This window comes from Pinus tabuliformis, chromosome 8 (genome assembly GCF_031772625.1).
Source record: "Pinus tabuliformis cultivar Carrire ecotype Pingquan chromosome 8, CPIR1, whole genome shotgun sequence".
Classification (NCBI taxonomy): domain Eukaryota; kingdom Viridiplantae; phylum Streptophyta; class Pinopsida; order Pinales; family Pinaceae; genus Pinus; species Pinus tabuliformis.
In genome coordinates, this window is record NC_142294.1 from 650956563 (window position 1) to 650977363 (window position 20801).

Sequence of the window (20801 nt, forward strand, 5' to 3'; positions counted from 1 at the left end):
GAATGTCATGGACCTGCTGGCGAATATGTTGGATGTGCTCAATGAAGCTGTTTGCCTTATCTGTTTCGGACTGGACATGAGCAGAATCTGTGTGAGTAGCTGCAAATGGCATGGCCACATCGATGGGACATAGTGGCTGGAATCCCAATCCCACCTGGAAAGGGTTGTGGCTAGTCGAGCTGTAGAGAGCTCGGTTGTAGCAGTGCTGAACATAGGGGAGGCTCTCGTCCCATGTGCGTGGATGCTTTGAGTTTCACATGCGCAGAATGTGTACGATCATCCTGTTGACAACCTCAGTCTGGCCATCAGTTTGAGGATGGAAGGTTGTGGACTTAGTGAGTTTGGTTTCCAGCATCGACCAGAGGCTATACCAAAATGTACTGAGGAACCTGCTGTCCCGATCTGAAATGATAGACTGTGGGATCCCAAAGTGTACCCATACTCGTTCAAAGAAGAGTTTAGCAGTGGCTTCTGCTGTGATATTCTTCTTGCAGGTCGCCATAATGGCCATCTTCGAGAACCTATCGACGACCACAAAAACACAGTCATTTCCATGCCTAGTGGAAGGGAGGCCTGACATGTAATCCATGGAGATGGATTCCCAAGGTCGACTAGGGGTAGGCAGCGGGGTATAGAGGCCTTGCTTCTTGATGGTCGGTTTGGCAATGGCGTAAGCAGTGCATGATCTGATGTACTTCCCGACATCCTGTCGAAGATTCGGCCAATAGAAATATTTCTGCAGTACTGCCATGGTTTTTTCGACCCCAAAATGCCCAACGACCCGACTGTAGTGTGCTTCCCAGATCATCTTGGCACGCTCGCTTGAAGGAACACAAAGGTGACCCAGGTGGCATAACAGGTCATCCTGGAGGTGAAAATCTGGAACATGCTGACCCTCCAAGAGTGTCTGGTATGTGTGGCCGAATTCCAAGTCGCTTTTGTAGAGCAGTGGCCAATCAGAAGTCTCGTGCCCACAAGAGTTGAGCACGGTGGTTAACGCCATGATCGGTGGTCGACTGAGGTAATCTGCAACATTATTGGTGATGCCCTTCTTATACTTGATATTCAAATGGAACTGTTGCAGGTATGTGGACCACTTCTGATGGCGATCATTCTGCAATTTCCCTTGGGTCTGTATGAACTGCAGGGGTCGGTGGTCCATGTGGATGACCGTTTCCTTCCCCAAAATGTAATGCTTCCATTGTCGGCAGGCCTGCACAATGGAATACATCTCTTTGTCATAAGTGGGATACTTCCGGACTATGTCTGAAAGTGTCTCACTGTGATATGCCACTGGATGCCCGTGTTGAGTAAGAACAGCCCCAATAGCATAGTCAGAGGCATTTGTCACGACCTCAAATGGTTGTTGCAAGTCTGGTAATGCAAGAACCGGTGCTGTGCAGAGTCGATCTTTCAACTCTGTGAATGCCTTCTGTTGAGATTCAGACCAAAAAAAATTTGCTTTCGCTCCTCCCTTGGTGACCTGACTCAAGGGCCAAGTGATATGAGAAAATCCCAACACGAACCTGCGGTAGAAGTTGGCAAGGCCTAGAAAGCTGCGAAGCTCTGTCAGAGTGGTTGGAGATGGCCAATCCCGAATTACTTGGATCTTGGTTGGATCCACATGCACCCCCCGTTCATCAATAATGTATCCCAGATACTGAACCTGGGTCATGCCAAAAGTGCATTTCTCCAAATTGGCACATAACTTGTGTTGTCGCAGTGTTTGGAGAACCTGTCGGATATGGTGGAGGTGCTCTTCCCAAGTCTTGCTAAAGATCAAGATGTCATCCAACTATACCACTACAAATGAGTTAGTGAATGGCCGCAAGATGTCGTCCATTATCCTCATGAAGGTTGCAGGAGCATTCGTCAATCCAAAAGGCATAACCAACCATTCGAAAAGGCCCTCCTTGGCTTTGAAGGCAGTCTTCCACACATCGGAGGGTTCGATTGGTACCTGGTGATATCCTGACTTCAAATTGATCTTACTGAAATATTTTTCCCCCTCTATTTGGTCCAGGAGGTCATCAATCCGTGGGATTGGGTACCTATTACGGACAGTGATCTTGTTCAGCGCCCAATAGTCAATACAGAGTCTCCAAGTCCCATCCTTCTTTTGTACCAGCACGATCGGGCTCCCACAAGGTGATGAACTCGGACGGATGTGACCTTTTTGTAGCAGCTCCTGATTCTGCCTCTTGATTTCATCGTTCTCCAGAACAGAGCGCCGATAGATTGGTCCATTGGGCAGTGGCGAACCTGGGGTCAGATCAATGGAGTGCTTGACCTGACAGTGCAGAGGAACCCCTGCGGGGGAGGTGAAGATGTCCTCATAGTCCTCCACGACCTTGTCCACCTGTAGTTGTCGTGCGGAGGGGCCCTGTCTAGAGGTCGTGGCCACCGTCTTCTTCTTTTCTTGAGGGTGTATCATCAGGAAAACAAACTTCCCGGTTTTGGAAATGAGCTTACTGCATTGTTTTGCAGTAACCAAAGAGATGGCGGTAGGCGGTGCTACCTCTGGTATCCTGTACAACTTATCTCCCAAAGTAACAATAACAGCATGGGGCCTTGACTCATACAGAGCATGTCGCTTCCACAAGTATGGTTGTCCTAATAACACATCACAAACTTCAAGGGGAGCAATGTCACACAATACCTCATCCGTGAAGGGCTTGATGTTGTATGGAAGGCGACACTGTTGGCTCACGCGAAGATCCCATCCTTAGTGCAGCCACCCAATGGTGTATGGTTGTGGATGTGCTGTGGTCGGTAAGCCCAACCGTTTCACGACCTCTGCTGAAATGAGGTTCTTTTGGCTCCCGATGTCGACAATGAACTGTAGTGGTGAGCCCTTTACCCACATCTGGGAGTGGAAGAGATGCTCCTCCTCCTCTGGATCTTCAGGTTCCTCCTTCTGGATCTTCGTGGTGGCAATGGTGGCGTTGGGCTCCGCATCGATAATCTACTTCCCTTTGTCATTCCCCTTATCAGGTTCTGACTCAGAGTCAGAACATGCATCTGATTTTGAAACCTTTAGCTTGGCCACCAGTGACTGCTTGGCCCGACACTCACTTGTGTTGTGAGTGGAGCTCTTATGGAACTCACACCACTTTCCCGTGTCCTTTTTCGGCTTCGCGGCGTTGTTCTTTGCTTGCAGCTTTGGCGGGTTGTCTTGGGCTGCCCCACCTTGGCTTTGTCCTTTGTTCTGCGGTTTGGGGGCACCTTTCCCTTGTTTCGAATTCGCAGACCCAAAGTCTCGCTTCTTCTGTTTAAACTTTTTCTCGACCTTGACGGCATATCAGTATGTCGTGCCGAGTGAGGAGATGTTTAGAAATTCTATTTCTTCTTGGATGTACTTGTGCAGGCAGCCACAGTATTTGAGTACCAAATGCTGCTATGTATCCTTGATACCCAACTTTGTGCGAAGGGTATGGAAAATATTGGTAAACTCTGGTACGTCTTGGTCCCTTCCCTGCCGTAGCGTGGTCCACTTTATGTATTGATCCTCATAGCTTCCGACAGGGTAGTACTGCTCCTTCATGGCATCTCGAAATGAATCCCAAGTCAGTGTGACTGAAAATAGTGAGCCTGTACTTTCATCCTTCTGCTCGTAGTAGGTTTCCCACCAATCCTTGACATGGGGGGCTTCTTTGAGAAGAGCGAAAATAATCTTTTCCCGACTAGAAAAATCATGAACAGAAAAAGAACCCTCTAGCACATTTAACCATTTATCGACAACATCTGCATCTATCTGACCCTCGAATATGGGGATTCAAAATTAACTTGTACCTTAAATGGTGTGGCATTTCCAGAGTTGCTGTTGGAAGCCGATGCATCGCCCCTGGGTAGCCACTGAAGGATTTGGGCAAAGTTGTCCATCATCGCGTTCCTTTGTCGCTCGAGGGCTTCTTCGAGCAAGATTTTGATAAGATCTCCTGCCCCCTCGTCTTTCTTTTCATCCGCCATGGGAGGCCGTCGGGATTTTCGAGGCTGGTCTTGCAAAGGTTCGACCAGTTCAAGCCCTAACTCCTTATATCCCGACCTCGTTGAGGACATGCAGAGAAAAACAAAGAAGAAAAGCAGACCGCTCTGATACCACTGATCCGGATTTAAATAGGAACGTAATAAAATACAGAGATAACCATAAAGACAGATATGCAGCGGAAATAATACCTCAATTCATTACTGTAAAATACTGAAATATGCTTACAAACAGAAATGGAAATAAACCAGCTAGGGCAATGGTAGCTTATCTCTGAGAAGAGATGTGGTGGCTACATGCCTCTGAACTGTCTTACAATGAGGGTCAAAAGCCTATTTATTGTTGAGAAACAATGGAAAACCCTTCACATTCCAAAACCTAACCCTAGAAGATGAAACGCCAAATTATGGGCCCCGTTTTTGGGTAAGTTGGTACATCAACTTCCCGGGGTTGCGAATTGGTCATACTATCTCCGTTTGACATGCATGATAGCCCGTTGGAAATATCTCTCCGAGGACTACAACGGAAAAGACGATTTTTATTAGAAAAATCGTTGGCGCTAGATTTCCCAAAAAACGTCGTTTAGGGCCTCAAAACGGCTCCAGAAGTTTAGGACCCAAAAACTGCTAAAAATAGTAAACTGTGCTATAATTAAGGAAACTGAAAAAACTGTAAGAAGCACTAGAGGGGATCCAAGTGGAATTAGCAGGTGGTCACCAATATCCACCTGGATCAGACAGTGTTATACTATTTCTACCAACTGTGTTAACTTGTCGTAATGAAGGAAAGAATTGTTCCAAATGCTAGAAGCGTATGGTGAGCAGATTCACATATGTCAAGGGCTGAGGTATAGACTGTGTATGGTAGCCCGGTGGGTAGGATATAGTATGCAGGTGAATAGAGGCGATGGGAGCTGATTATGTATGGAGGAGGTCATGGAATATAACCTGCCTGTCGAGCAGCGTTCAAAACTGGGAGGTATCCACCGATTCCTGCAACTTTACTTGTGAATATATCAGGAGCACGTTGCTATCTACCATATAGTCGCAACTCCATTTTCTTGTAATGACTCTGCTACCTGGAGATCATATCACGCTATCACCTTTGGAATGGAATCGCATGTTCAAGGTGGTTCAGGCATAGAAATAGTGGTGTTGATGCAGCAAAGTTGTCAAGGGAGTTGGAAGCGATAATTGGGATCGTAGGTAATGTTGAGTCGAGGTAAGGAGAGTACACGGTAAGGATTGGTGATGCAACAGGGAATCTGTATCGTCCCTATTGAGTGACAGCAGGGGTAACATCCAAGAATACTCATGACAAGCGAATAGAACAATAATAAATGGTCAAGCCAGAGATGCAACAAATGACTAATCACGTTAAACAGGTGGCAAAGCCAAATTCAGTCTAAGACAAATTCAATCCAGAAATAAGAATGATAGTTCTTTACAAGGAAATTCGCAGACTACAGAAGGCAGTTTCTCATCCAGAAAAATAAACGCTCTTGGTAGTTGTTTTGACATGAAAAGATGACAGAGCACCCAGGTACAGAGCTGGAGAGCGAATAGACTAAGGAAGTGTAAATTAAGACATGCAGGTTTCAGAATATAAATAAACGCTGAAAATTATTCAATGTGGCAGAACTACAAGACCTGAGAAGGACAGTTCCGACGAGATGGAAAATGGCAGACCAACATATATGTAAAATTAGGCTCACATTAATTATGCAGTGTAGGAATACACTTGCAGATCTAATACCATGTTAAACACACACATGGCAGAGACAAAATAGGAAAGATAAACATGAGAGTGCATCTATTATTAACAAATGATATACATTTATAGTACATTCATATGACCTTTGGTTTCATATTCCAAGGTCTCTTGGACTTCCTTAGTCTATTTGGCTTCCACACCAACCCTTAGAGGATTAGGTGTCCAACAATATCTATTAAAACATACACTATTGCAAATGAATGTTTTAGTGGATTTTTTTTTACATTTTTTTCCAATTTTATAACACTAAAAACATCTATTATAACCTTTGCTAGAAGGTATTTTTCTTATAGTTGATGGAATATCTAGAGCCCTATAACAACTTGGGTCCCTTGGAGGTTGTGGGATGATATAGCAGACTTTGGATCCCTGTAACGGCTTGGGAAGAGGCCATCCCAAAGTAGTATCAAAGGAAGACATGATTGAAGACGTGTGGTTACAGTAGATTATGGACTCCCTGGGAGGGTGTGAATCACTGTGTGTACACTTGGGGTGAGGTAGAATACCTCTGGACTCTATGTGTTGACAAAAGAAGTAGCATACAACTGGTGGGATTGAGGTAGGAGATCCTATGGAGTCCCTATTTCGGTTTCCAACTAGTATTCAAGTTCCCAAGCAAGTATCCCCCTAAGACTCTGGAATCTAGCTCGAGGGTGATAGTTGCAAGGAAGTGTGGTTGCAACTATCTATGGTTGGCTGGAGAGTCCTTGTCCTCAACTCAGTTTCCCTACAATTTCAAGATAAGTATTTATGTATGCTTGTTTACATGTTGAAGAATCATGATGCATTGTTTTTTTGGATGTTGTGATTGTATTTGAGTTGTATATGCTTAAGCATGTGGTTAAATATTTATCCAGATATGTCACTGATAGTTGTGTTGAACGTGTTTGTGTGTCTGTTATCTCTTGAATGGATGAGACTGATGTATAAACCCAACAATGTACTGACTAGAAAAATGTTGTGTGATTAACTGTTTGGTGCTAAATGCAAAATCTCTGATGCATAAATGAGTAAATAAACCACATGATAATAAGGACCATGCTATGCTGATGAGTCAAACATTACTTTGAATAAATGTATAATTGTGAAGTAAGAAATTCACAAGTAATTAAAAGAGAAATAGTAGGCCATGTTACAGGTCATAGCAAATCCATAAGATCTTAAACTAAAATTTGAAAATAGTGGGCTCAGAGACCATTTTTAGTACTAATATGAAACCATCACATAGAAGACCATTTGCTTATGAGGGTCTGCATTTGCTTATATCAACTTATTGGCTTGATTTACAAGTTGTTGTGTCGCATGGAAAGAATTGCATTGATATTGAAGTTCATTTCCCTCGAGCTCATTGAGCCCATAAGCTTTACTTATATGGCCACATAACCATTTATAAACAATGCTTGGATATCTTCCGCTAGCACCCTTACATTGTTAGTTAGGCACCGAAGGTTGTACATATTTCCATGGAGATTCTTACAGGCTCGACATGGATTCTGGCACAATTGGCATGTAGCAAGAGAGATGGGAACCTCTTAGGAGTCCACGCCAAGCCCATGATAGGTAAGCATCGTAGGGGCACCTACACGTCCATGACTGGAATCCCCTATCCAAGAATGGGGAATGCAAGCAGGCCAGGAACTCATTGGACAATCTATCACCCAAGATCAGGAGGGGTAGCATCATGATGCACCTTAATAAACCATTAGCATTGACATGAAGCCCTATCATTGATCTGGAGGTTGGTTAGACCTTTGAGACAGAGCCATAGTTGAAAAGAATTGCTTGAGGAAGCTTGTGTAGTAGAAGAACTCGTTTTTAGGTAATTGCGAAGATCCCCAACTAGTACATCACAAAGGGCAGGGCTAAGATCACTTTGTCGAGCCATGGCAAAGATTGGGTGCTAGTCTAATGAGGCATAGAGACGAACACCATAACTTATAGTGCATTCCAGTTAAATCCCATCCTAACTTTGGAGGGTAACCCTAGACGTGGAGATTCCCCAATGGCATGACCATATTTCCCCCTAACATGATTGGCCGGGACATTATTAACATGGCTCAGAAGGGATATCTTGGATAGTGGTCAAGGGAAGCAAAGGGAACCAACCAGGATGAGTTGCTAGCCATGCCAGCTTGGGAAGCATGTGGTTGGTCAATGATGGACCCCACTTGACAAGTCATCCCATTAGACCCAGCCCAGAGCAATCATCAAGGGGTGCAGGAAGAAGGGAGTGAGACGAGTACAGCGAGATGACATGGCAATGCTACCACCTGTGCCAATTGGAAGCAAGCATCGTGTAGGGTTACGACCACCAAATCATGTGTGCTCGATAGTAATGTTATTGGCAAGGGGGATTTGGTTGCGCTGATCATTTCTATTAGGTGTGGTGGAGCCCACCCAACAAAGTCACCCAAGCGGAATGGATATGGCACACAAGTCTTTAGCACCAAGTTTTATGGAACAGGATGACGCCAGGTGGTGATGTCATCCTGGCTGACTTACCACGATGGGTGCATCCTGGAGGATTGCAAAGGGGGAAAAAAATGAAAGCATCGAGATATGTGGTGGCATTCTGACGGGCCTTTAGACGACATTCTTGTCAGGCTTGGAGGCCATGGGAGGTGGTTTCCCAAACCATCAATCGCGTAAATCAACGACGGAGAATTAACTCAGGACCTCTCTTCCAAATACCACAAACTGTACTAGAGTGGTGTCGATTTTTTGAACCCAATTGTTTTGATAAACAACTTTAGCGAAAAAATTGCTTGCAAAACCAAAGATCTGGGGACCCTTTTTCTCTCCTCTCTGATGGAACAAATGGCAATATGTTGGTGGCTCTTGGAGATGACATCAGTGATGACGTGTCTAACCAGGGGTGGACATGTGGCATTCCGTTTCAACATTTATGGTCACCAAAAGGGCCTATTTTAGAGTGACACATAGATCAACTAGTGGTCAGCATGTGTCCCAGGTGATGTCATCTTAGCGGTCACAACTCAAAATCCTTGACAGAAGTGCAAAGAGTTGGACATAATGGTTGAGAGTTGGAGCTACTATCTAATTCGAAAGGCGGCCATACGACCCCACCATATACATAAGCCCAAAAAGGTTTTCATTGGCGGAGTGAGGGCCCACAGCCAAGTCAGCCCGACGTTGAGCCAGAGAGATATAGTAGTGTCACAAGTGAGGGTTTCGGGTTATTAGGGTCGGGGCGATGCGAGACAGTAACAACAATAGTTGGCTGTCAGGCTTGGGACCAATGATAAGATAGCAGAGGGGCCCTCTGTCCAGGTAAGCCTCGAGCAAAGAAGTCAGTCGGTAACCGAACACGTAGTTTGGGAACCGTTAGGAGAGGATGAGCGAGGTCACTTATCTAGTGGGACCCACCTAGAAGGTGTTGGCTAATGTGAAGAGTGAAAGCTTTTTGGGCAATCGACGACATAATAAAAGTTTATATATATACGCACACGAACACCATAACTCGGTAATTAAATAAATGAACAAAAAAATTTGAATGACCCCATTCCTCTAAAAGTAATTGAGGGGTCAAGTATGTTATAAATACTCGAAATTTGTTATTACATATTACTTTCGAATAAATAAAATAGTTTTAAAAAAATATGATTTATATTGTTAGAAAACTGGAAAGAAAAACATGAATTGAATTAACTAGCAACTCACAGGTGAGCAAGCCTAGAGTTTCCAGTATACTCTCATATTCAATTAATCAAAGATGAGACAATAAATACATCTCAAAAGAATAGGGAGGTGAAAATAAACTCCTACAACCTAGGAACTAATCCTAACTTAAGGAGTTACTTTACAACCATGTAACCATTTCTCCATTAATACAATATAATATTAATTATTTTCAACATATATTTCTATTAATTATATTAATTTTTTAATTAAAATTATATATATATATATATATATATATATTGCAACTTTTTTGGAAATGTTTAAATAATGAAAATGAGTTATTTTATGGACTCATTTTTAGTGTTTGTTTTAAAATAGGGTTTCTAAATTTTTAATTTAATTGTTAACAATTAATAAGTAGATAGTTGAAATTTTAAGCTTTGGGAAATCCTATAGTATTGTAACAAATTCTATTTACAAATTAATTTTTTTTATGGTAAAGTCGGATGAATATATATATATATATATATATATATATATATATATATATATAATCTATTGATTTTTTAATAATAATACTAATAATAAAATTTATAATTTAAATAATTTTTATGATTTTTAAAATTTTTGATAATAGAAAATGCATACCAACTATTCAATTTCTTTGTATCAAATAAATGTTTAATTTTTTTATAGATATTTATTTACAATAAAATTATACATATTTGGGGAAGACTTCTTATTTCAACTTAAGGTGGATGAGGATGTGTTGATTTTTTTATTTTTTAATTGAGGGCCTAAATTGTTTCTCAAGGGAATATGCTCAACATATGTTTAGTCTTAATGTTTATCATCAGTTGTAGTGTATTAAAGAGTTTGTTAGCTTGCATTCACTTTTAATAAATTTAAAAAATTATATTCGTGCCACCTAACTCCCCGCCCACCAATTTCCTAGGGATTTGAGATTATTCCAATTCTAATAAATTCCTCCATAATAAGTTCCTCATTATTATTTATAACATTAATTTATAATTATTTTTTTGTCAAAATTTATCCGTAACTCTTTTATACATGGTTAATCAGGTACATGTATGCATTAATAAGACATTCTTTTTGTTACAATAGTTTTTATTAATTTATAAAACTTTAGGCTATATCAACCACATTAATATTTTTAATGTAATTATATTAGTTAAAAAGCATAAAAAAAAAATTATAAATAATAAATATTTAATTTTTTTTATAAATATGTATTTCCAATAAAATTATACATATTTAAAATATTTGCAAAAACATTATGGATGGTATTAAATATTTTTAGTATCAAGGATGAGAGACACCATCATATACTTGGACGAATTATGCTGGACAAAGACAACTCAACCATAAGATGCGACAAAAACAATTCAGAAGATACTGGTTGGAATGAAGTAGCTTCGATAAAGCCAAAGCCAAAGCCAGCTCATGCCTCGTCATAAACAGCACTTGATTAATAGTCAAAGAGCATATACATATATATATATATCTCAATAATTCCCAGATTTAAAAGCATTTTTCATGGCTGAGAAGAGTAGGTACACATATCTCAATAATTCCCGGATTTAAAAATCATTCTACCATTATTCAGAAGATTACACTCTGCAACAAGAGAGCAGGATGCCATTGTGAAAAAATGATGCTGTGACAAGATAGGATGATGTCATCTTATAATAAAAATAATCCCAAAAGGTATTGCCTGATTTTCACTTAACCGGATTTCAAATAAATTTTTTGACAGATAGGATGATGTCATCTTATAATAAAAATAATCCCAAAAGTATTGACTGATTTTCACCTCACCGGATTTCAAATAAATTTTATTTAAATGAAAAAAAGCAAGTGGTTTTATGAATAAAATAATTGAAATTTTGATATGATTGTGATAAAATTTGGCAGAATAATTGGAAGATCTTGGTTATAGTTACAGTTATTAAATTTCATTATTTTAGGTGTTCAAGGTTTTTATGGTGCTGAATCTATTTTTACAATAATAATAAAAAATTCAAACATTTTATTGATCAAATTTTTTGACAAAAAAGACTTGATTACTATTGAAAATAATTTTCTGGACAAAATTGTGGCCTTGGTAGACAATGCTGGTGTTGAATCCATTTCAAATAAATTTTATTTAAATTGGCAAAAAAATTAAAAAAAAATTAAAAAAATAAAAAAAATAAACTATTTTTATAAGTAAAATAATGGAAATTTGGTATGATTTTGATAAAATTTGGCAAAAGATTTGGAAAATCCTGGTTATAGTTACAGTTATCAAATTTCAAAATTCATGATTTTGAGTCTCTAAAGTTTTTGATGGCGCTGAATCTATTTCCACTCTGAAAAACAATTCAAACACTTTATTGATCAAATTTTTTGACAAAAAAAAATCCCAATTATCACTGAAAATAACTTTCTAGACAAAATTGTAGCCTTTCTACATAATATTAGCACTGAATCTATTTCCACAGAAAAACAATTCAACCACTCTCTAATCAGATTTCTAATTTACTACTGAGAATAATTTTCCGGGCAAAATTGTAGCTGCCTTTTCCCTTCCACTGTCCAGGTAAGGCTTACTCGGTCACCGTGTAAACTCTGCACAATTTCTTATGCAATCGAATCCCCACAACCTAGCCGCCTCAAAATTGCATGATCCAGATTCAGATATATGAGTTGTAATGGCTTCACTTGCTCTAATTTTTTAAAACAATTAACGGGAAACATTACGAAAAGTTTCTTACAAAGTGCCTGCAACTCGAGTGCTAACGTGGCTTTGATCTTCTGCAAAGAATCTGGCCAACCCAATGTCCGCTATTTTGGGTCTGTGTTTATAATCTAGTAAAATATTGCTTGCTTTAATGTCTCTGTGGGCTACCCGAATGCCAGATTCCCACCGCATCAAGTGCAGTTCCAACTATGAAATCATTACTGAGATACCCACCGCACCACGTGCAGTTCCAACTATGAAATCATTATTCGTTTAGGCCAAGTAGATGACGTTTTGTTGTATCTGCAATGCATCACAGACGAATAATATCTGTAAGTAAAAATTTGTTTTATGTTTTATAGAGATCCAAAACCTCCCGAGCCAAGTTTGTTCTTTAAATTAAAATTGGAAGTAGTCTTTCTCAGAATGTCGTACTTGAGAAAATGAGTTCTGGATTCGCTATAGTCGGCGTTAGAATAGAATCTTCCTCCTCACCTGCGAAAACAATTACAAGGTGTCTATTTGTATTGCGCAAAGATAATCAGACACATCAAAGATCCTTAACACTGAAAGATTTACCTGCAAGTTCAGGGCCTCCAGTTGGAGAAATCCCTACCCAACATTTCAGAGGAGAGCAAATATTCCGTTTCCAAATTCCCATGACTGTAATTAATACAATCATAGTGGCTACTACGCCCAGACTGATGCCCAACGCTCTAAATCTTTTACCCTCTGAAAATTTACACAAAAAGTGTCAGTAACCAGGAAGCTCTGTTCTAGTTCACTAGAAATAAATGAAACCCTACAAAACCCAAATAAAAGAAACCCTAGAAATCCCCTATATTCCTCATGCTGATAAAAAAGGATACCGAGGACAGAGGCCTTTTCTGGTGGTGACTATAGAACAGTGACGCTGAAAATTTCATTAACCTGGTAACGCAGGTAGCAGGTCTTAGATCCGAATTGTGCCCCAACCGCTCCAGTTTGTCATGAGAATATATATTCCCAGGTAAAAATTACCCACTATCCGCAGCCCGTTCAGGCAGATCCGCCCAACACTCCGCTAAGCCGTAGGTATTCTCCATTAAATCAGAAGGGGCATCTACTGCAACTGCACCGAAGAGTTTGGGGTTTGGTGCAGTTTTATTGAAGCGCAGGACTTTCACGGCATTTGTGTTACGTCCCAAAAAGATCGGCGTACTCTCAGGTGGGCGCACGAATTTTGGCATCTTTGACTTTTAATTTGTTTTAAGCAGGCAGAAACCTATACTGAGTCGGTTGCTTTGTTTTTTTATTTTTATTTCTTTCATTTATGTTTTGGTTTGTGTTTGATAGGTTTTCTAATCGTAAATTTTAATTTTTTTTAAGCAGGCAGAAACCTATTCTAACTCGGTTGCTTTGTTTTTTTTGGTTTGTGTTTTTATATCGTACAAAGTGATTAAATTAACGATATAAATAAAATTAACTATATAAATAATCATGGGCGCACGAATTTTGGCATCGTTGACTTTTAATTTGTTTTAAGCAGGCAGAAACCTATCCTACCTCGGTTGCTTTGTTTTTTTATTTTTATTTTTATTTTTTCATTTATGTTTTGGTTTGTGTTGGATAGGTTTTCCAATTGTAAATTTAGGCAGAAACCGATTCTAAGTCGTTGCTTTGTTTTTTTATTTTTATTTTTTTCATTTATATTTTGGTTTGTGTTTATCCTAATTCGGTTGCTTTGTTTTTGTTTTTTTATTTTTATTTTTATTTTTTCATTTATGTTTTGGTTTGTGTTTGATAGGTTTTCCAATTGTAAATTTTTTTTTTTTTTAAAGCAGGCAGAAACCGATTCTCACTCGTTGCTTTGTTTTTTTATTTTTATTTTTTTCATTTATATTTTGGTTTGTGTTTTTATATGATACAGAGTGATTAAATTAACGATATAAATAATTATGGATGGTTTTTTAAAGATTTTTATTTTTAAAATTCGAAAGTAACATATGTTATGTAGATTGTTTTAATAAAATTTTGTTTCTTTTTAATATATTGTGTTGGGTTAGAAAGGTTTTTTTTTATCAAATTGTTTGTGATCTTCCAAGTTTGATTTATGGCTTGAGGAGTTGAGACTCACCGGCATCTAAGTCCTCAAAATTACCTGGGGATCACACCCTGATTGAGTTTTTTAGTATGCCTCCTCTCCCTAGCAGAGGGCACAACCACCCCCATAGGTTTGATCTTGAGTTGTCTTGCTAACTAGGCCCATCCAAAGATATACCTTATTGATTAAATATTTAATTAAAGAATTAATAATTCAATGATATATTTAGTTAGAGCCATAGTTTTAAAACTCCGACTCCGACTTCAACTCGGCCAAGGATCGACTCCGACTCCAACTCCAAAACGGTAATGACTCGGCCGGCTCAATTTCAATAACTCGGTCGTTGTAAAACATACATTAAATATTTATTTTTTTTATAAGAAAACAATATTTTAAAGATTTTAAACATAATTTTAAAGATTTTCATTCATGTTTCCAAACACACAGCATTATAATATAGATGGAAGACAACATATGATCAAAGTAGGCTCATGAACCAATCCATTATATCAAAATGGTACCCAATGGTAATACATAGTCAACTGTCATACATGATCAAAGACTCAAAACAAAAAACACATAACCAAGGAGGCTAGAAATGGCCTCTACAACAAAATTAAACTGTGACCAGACTCCAGTACTAGTACTACTGGCTAGTAGCTACTGCCAAAGGAGCCAAGATCATGTCGATCAATCTTTGGATCATCATCAGAGTCAGACAGGGGGCCCCATGGCTCCTCCTCCTCATCATCATCTCCAACTGCAACTGTAGAAGTGGTACCACTAGCAGACTGTGCAACTGCAGCAGATGCAAGATGAGATAGAGTAGATATGCGGCTGTGTTTCTGTCGTGGCTAAGCAGAGGAAGCACCTACAACTGGAGTCCTTGCTGGCTGTGAGGCTAAGGCTGGTGGATTGGGATCTGCATTCAACTGAACAACATGTTCAAGTTCAAATGATGTCTCGATATCTAAATCTAAATCAATATCCTCATCAGGATCAAACTCTGTTGGACGACTCTCCACTACCCAATCTAATGTTGGATCAATGTCTTCCAACACAATGGGACCTGAATCATGTCTTTTGTTCAACAAATGGTTTCATCTGAGCCGGAGGTTGTATTGGACATAAACTAGATCATTTAACCGTTTTTTATCCAAACGGTTTCTCTTCTTTGTGTGAATCCTCTCAAAGATAGACCAATTGCACTCACACCCAGATGCACTACAAGTTTGACTCAAAATACGAATTGCAAACCTTTGCAATTTAGGACAATGGACACCAAAGGCCTCCCACCATTGTGCTGCAAAAAACATAGGAGTGTAATGAGTTAGCTCAACAAAATTACAAATTATATCTAACTTTCAACTTATAAACGATTTAACAAACTTAAAAAAAAAAAAAAACTATTAAGAATTTGAAAATTGAAATTTTTGTTTACCTGGCTCATTTGCTTCTCTTGCAATCTTTGCTAGGTTCTTCCCAAAGGTACCTGATGCATTGCTGAAGGTTGTGACCTGTCGGTGTATCTTCAGCTGATCAGACTCCAATGGGATCATGCGATCAATGCAATAAATCAGTCCATCTCTGACCTCCCCCCTCAAAGCTCCTGACTCCTTAGCTTTATAATGATACCGTGGGTTCAAAAAATACCCAGCTGCACGTATAGGGCGATGGAGTTGATTGTTCCATATTTCATCAATGATTGCCCAAATGGGCCCATACTTTGTCACTCTATCCTTGTATGTCGTCTTTATTTGCTCCTTTGCTTGATCCATAGCCTCATAAATGAAGCCCATAGCCAACCTTTCCCCATCCACCAACCACAACACCTTAACTAGTGGCTCAGCAAGCTTCACAATCTTTGTTGCCTTTCTCCAAAGAGTTTCTTCATAGACTTTCCTTTTCAATTCTTTGCCTTCCGGTTTGTTAGACCAATTGCTTTGATTCCATTCATCACTGGAAAACATCTTTTGCAAGTTTCTATGTTGGGAAAGCATAGATTGCAATGTTAAAAAATGTGTAGCAAATCTAGTGATGGCAGGCCTAATAATATCCTTGTCCCCAGTGTGTTTCCTCATGAGGCTCAAAATCAATGTATGATTGTAGATAAATTTTGTTATGCTTTTGACATGATCTATAGTGTTTTTGACCCAATCTATTTTTCCAATATCCTCAAGCATGAGGTCTATGCAATTTGCAGCACATGGGGTCCAAAAGATGGTCTTGTGTTTTTCCTCTAATAGTTTACCAGCAAGAACATAGTTAGAGGCATTATCTGTGATGATTTGAACAAAATTAGCCACCCCCACCTCCTCAACAACCTGATCCAATAGGTTAAACAACAAGTGGCCATATTTTACCTTATCAGATGCATCAACTAATTTTAAAAACATGGTTCCTTGTGGGCAGAAGACAAGAAAGTTTATGATGGTACGGTTTCTTTGATCAGTCCATCCATCTGACATGATGGTACATCCTGTTCTTGCCCATGAGTCATTGAACTCTTTCAAATACTCATTAATGGATTGAATTTCTTTCTGCAAACGATACCCCCTTAGCTCATGCATAGTAGGGCCTTTGAAGCCTTTTCCAGTAGCATGTATGGCATCAAACATAGGCTCATAATATGGTGAACAAGCAGCATTAAAGGGGATATCAGCATCATACCACCATCTAGCTATGTACTCATAAGCAGTCTCCCTCAATTCTTTCTTCCAATGGTCATCTAAAGTGGGTTGCATTTGAATTTTACTAACTTCAGGGCCATGTGCATCTGATGGAGAGGAGGGAGTGAAATAAATTTTGATAGTCACATCACCCTTTTTCATTCTACCCTTTCCCTTATCTTGAACAGAACCAAAAGAGGGAGGAACATATCGGAAAGGGTTGGATGTATTAGTTTGAGGGATAGAGAAAGAACCCTCAAAATCATAATGGGGTTGGTAGCCATCATTTTTTGTATATCCCTCTTCCTCCCAATTTCACCCTGTATGTCTCTTTGCCTAGCCATATGCCCAAGCATATCTCGCTTTAGGTGCCATTTTTTGACAAGGAAATGAAAGCAAACAATCTGAGAAAAAAACAAAAAAAACAAAACAAACAAACAAACAAAAACAAAAAAAAAAACAAAAACAAAAACAAAAAACAAAAACAAAAAACAAAAACAAAAACAAAAAAACAAAAAAAAAACAAAAAACAAAAAACAAAAAAAACAAAAAACAAAAACAAAAACAAAAACAAAAAACAAAACAAAACAAAACAAAAAAAAACAAAACAAAACAAAAAAAACAAAACATTGATTCAATGTTCATTCCTTTGACAAAAACCACTCTCTAGGCTTTCTAGATATGCACCTAATAAGCAAAAACAGATTTATAGAGGTGAAAAAAATGCCTCCAAGCACAAACTGCCTCCTCAAGCTTGCTCCAAGAATCAGCTCCTCAATGCTGCTCCAAATGGCTGCCCAAGAAGCTCCTCACTCCAGCTACAATGCTCCCCCAAGACTCCTCACTGCTGCTCCAAAAACAAACTCAAGAACTGCTCACTAACTCTCAAAGAAGTTCTCACTCAAATGCATGAGATTGTTGTGAGAGTGAGAGCATTTGAGTGTGTTAAATAGGGTTTGGGAGGGGGAAATGGACCCCAAATAACATTTAGCTAATTCATAAAACACCTTGGAGTCCAAACCATTCAGAAAACACCTTAAAATTTCATTAAAATAATGTTAAATCACTATTTTATTTGGGTTATGAGCCGCTGTTTGTGACTCGGCCGAGTCAGTACGGAAATGGCCGAGTTGGTCGAGTCATGGCTGACTCGGCCAAACGAGTCGTTTCTTCAACCGAGTCACTCCTGAGGGCATCAAAACGGACCAACTCGGCCGTTTCCATTTCGAAACGACCGTTTTTTAAAACTATTGTTAGAGCCAATAGAAGATGACATTGATGATTTTAACTATCAATAAATAAGTGTAATATGCAGATTGGCTTAGTGAAAAGGTTGGATCTTAATCAATGCTCTGGTATATGGTTATCGGAATGGTTAATGGTCCATTATCCAACATATGAGCATTATTTATATTCTTAGAAGTCAGTGAAAATCATGGAAATAGAAAGTAGGGCTTTACAATAGTAAGAAACTCATAATTTCTACATTGGATTGCACAATTAATGCAGATTTTTAAATTTGTAATTTTTAGAATGTATACACACCTTACATGAAAGGAAATTATGTATGAAACATGTCTTTCCTTAAGGGAAAGCATGTGTACGTAGTGAAACTCTCTTTAAAGTTGAATTAAGTGGAGCAAGCATACTACACTAGATATATCGTAGCTAATACAATGACTAATGGTCAATTACGACCAAATAATGCTATAATAGTTGTTGATGATCAACCCTATAAGCAATATGCTCATTGATTAACCGAGTTTGATGTAGAAGTAGCATCGGGGTTTTAGAAATCATATCGACCAAAAAGAATATATGATCTAATTTGTTGTTGAGTGTTTATTTGTTGTGTTTTTTAGTCAACCTCATCTCAAGGAGAGCCTTGGTGTGCATCACTTATCAATTTAGAGAATTGAGGAAATATAGAAAGATTACAAGTTATATGCAACATGGTATATTTGGAAAGTCCATTTAAATTTATTTTGAAATTAAAATAAACATTGTGTTGCAATATTTTTTTAATGTTTCTAAATAACCCATATCTTTAGCAAAAGACATCATTTTTATCACCAAATTTGTAATGTTGAAGTTTTTAAATTAAAAAGTTATTTTATACTTATTTAAATCAAAATTATTTATTTAAAAGTATAATTAACCTTTATATCAAAAAATTGTTAACATAATAATATTTAAAAGAAATGGTATTAGGTTTACTTTGTCTAACTAAGACAAAATGTAGGAAGGTATAAAAATATAAATCCATCCCTAATTCAAATTTATTAAGAATTGAATGGTAAATCTCTTATCATGAATTAAGATAAATATTTGTTTCTTTATTTATTAATTTTTTTGGAATATTCATAATGTAAATATATGTATGGATTTGATTTGATGTTTCTTCAAATTATACATACAAAATTTTGAAATATGGTTTCATAAGCTTCATAAAGATTGTAAAATTTTGACTAAAAAATTTATATGAAAAGATTTTATCATTCTTGATACGTATAAATCCATAATTAAGATACATACACTTTCTATTATTGAGTAAAAGCAAATATATAATATTATTTTTATTATTTTAAACATTACAAAAAAATAAAATAAATAAAAGAACAAATAAATAAATAAAATTATAATATCAAGTTTAGACTCATGATAAAACCTTAAATTATAAATATATTTTTAACAATTATAGTGAAAAAAAAAACCTTAAACATATAATACAAAACGATAAACATCCTGCCTTGGCTTAAAACCTTACATAAAGAAACTTAAGGTGTTGTTTCAATTGCACATCCCATAAGATTCTAAACATTATGAAAGCCATGTGTAAACATATTAAATGTAATCCACACAGTAATAACAAACTAAATCCAGTTATATTATTAACATATTAATTGTAAGAAACTAAATCCAGTTATATTATTAACATATTAATCGTAAAGACGCTTAAGGTGAAAATGACATATTTTATTATTAATTATTGTTTAGAATAAAAATATTAGGTTTTTTTTGTTATTTTTTATTTTTTAAATAATTTAATTTTGACAAATTGATTTTAAAGTTCATAAAATTAATCAAATCAGCTATTCTCACTAATCAAAAATTAGAAATTTAAATTTTAAAAATTCAAAAATTAATTTTAGAATTTAATATTTAATTTTTCAAATACTTTAATAAATTTAAATGATATTCAAAATTTTAACTATTAAAAAAAAAATTCAAAATTTATATATGAAATTTTATTTTATTTTTTTTATAAATTTCTCTTTTTCAAATTACAATAAATTTAACCAATCACCATATAACTATGCATTTTTATTTCTGAAGAGTGGTTCAAAGTAATAAAAGTGTTTTGAACCATTTTGGAGTTAGCAAATACAACTCAAATTTTGGAGGGAGCTATTACAACTAATGAATCTCTTTATTGTTTTAGAATGTGATTCGAATGTAATAATATTTTGAAAAGAAATTTGAGTTTTTTTTGGGTTGAATATCACATGTATAAATAAAAGACCTTTGCTTTTTATTTAGAAAAGAGATTTAGACAAAATGCTTTAAAACTTATAACATAAAATATAAATTTATTAGAATTCTATTTTTAGATTTAATACTATTGTGTGAATATACGATGTATGAAAATATGTTTTAATTGTTGCAGTTAAAACTTAGAATATTGAAGGTTATTAAGTTAAAAATTTTAAAATAAAAAGTTTTATCTTCACCTTTCTTATATACAAGCTCTTCAATTTGCAATTGAAGCAAGCTTTCCTGACCCTTAGATCTAGAGTCTTATTGTCCTCAAAAAATGAATATAAAAGCATTCTCTCTAATAATAGGACCATTGTGATCAGACACATTTTATCCAAGTTGTACAGAATTATTTTGGAAAGAAGATTA

The 20801-nt window shown here is 37.2% G+C and overlaps 1 long non-coding RNA gene across 2 annotated transcripts; it reads right to left on the bottom strand.

Annotated features, from left to right (window-relative positions):
* Nucleotides 1–11778: 11778 nt before the first annotated feature.
* LOC149237222 (uncharacterized) lies at nt 11779–13345 on the bottom strand. 2 transcript variants are annotated; one of them, XR_016245241.1, is made up of 4 exons: nt 13013–13345; nt 12723–12875; nt 12579–12638; nt 11779–12446 (listed from the first exon to the last, which is right to left on the bottom strand). It is a non-coding gene; the product is annotated as an uncharacterized LOC149237222 (long non-coding RNA). The 2 variants fall into 2 exon arrangements; XR_016245240.1 differs by having other exon boundaries at nt 11780–12446; nt 13074–13345.
* Between the last annotated feature and the right edge of the window lie 7456 nt (nt 13346–20801).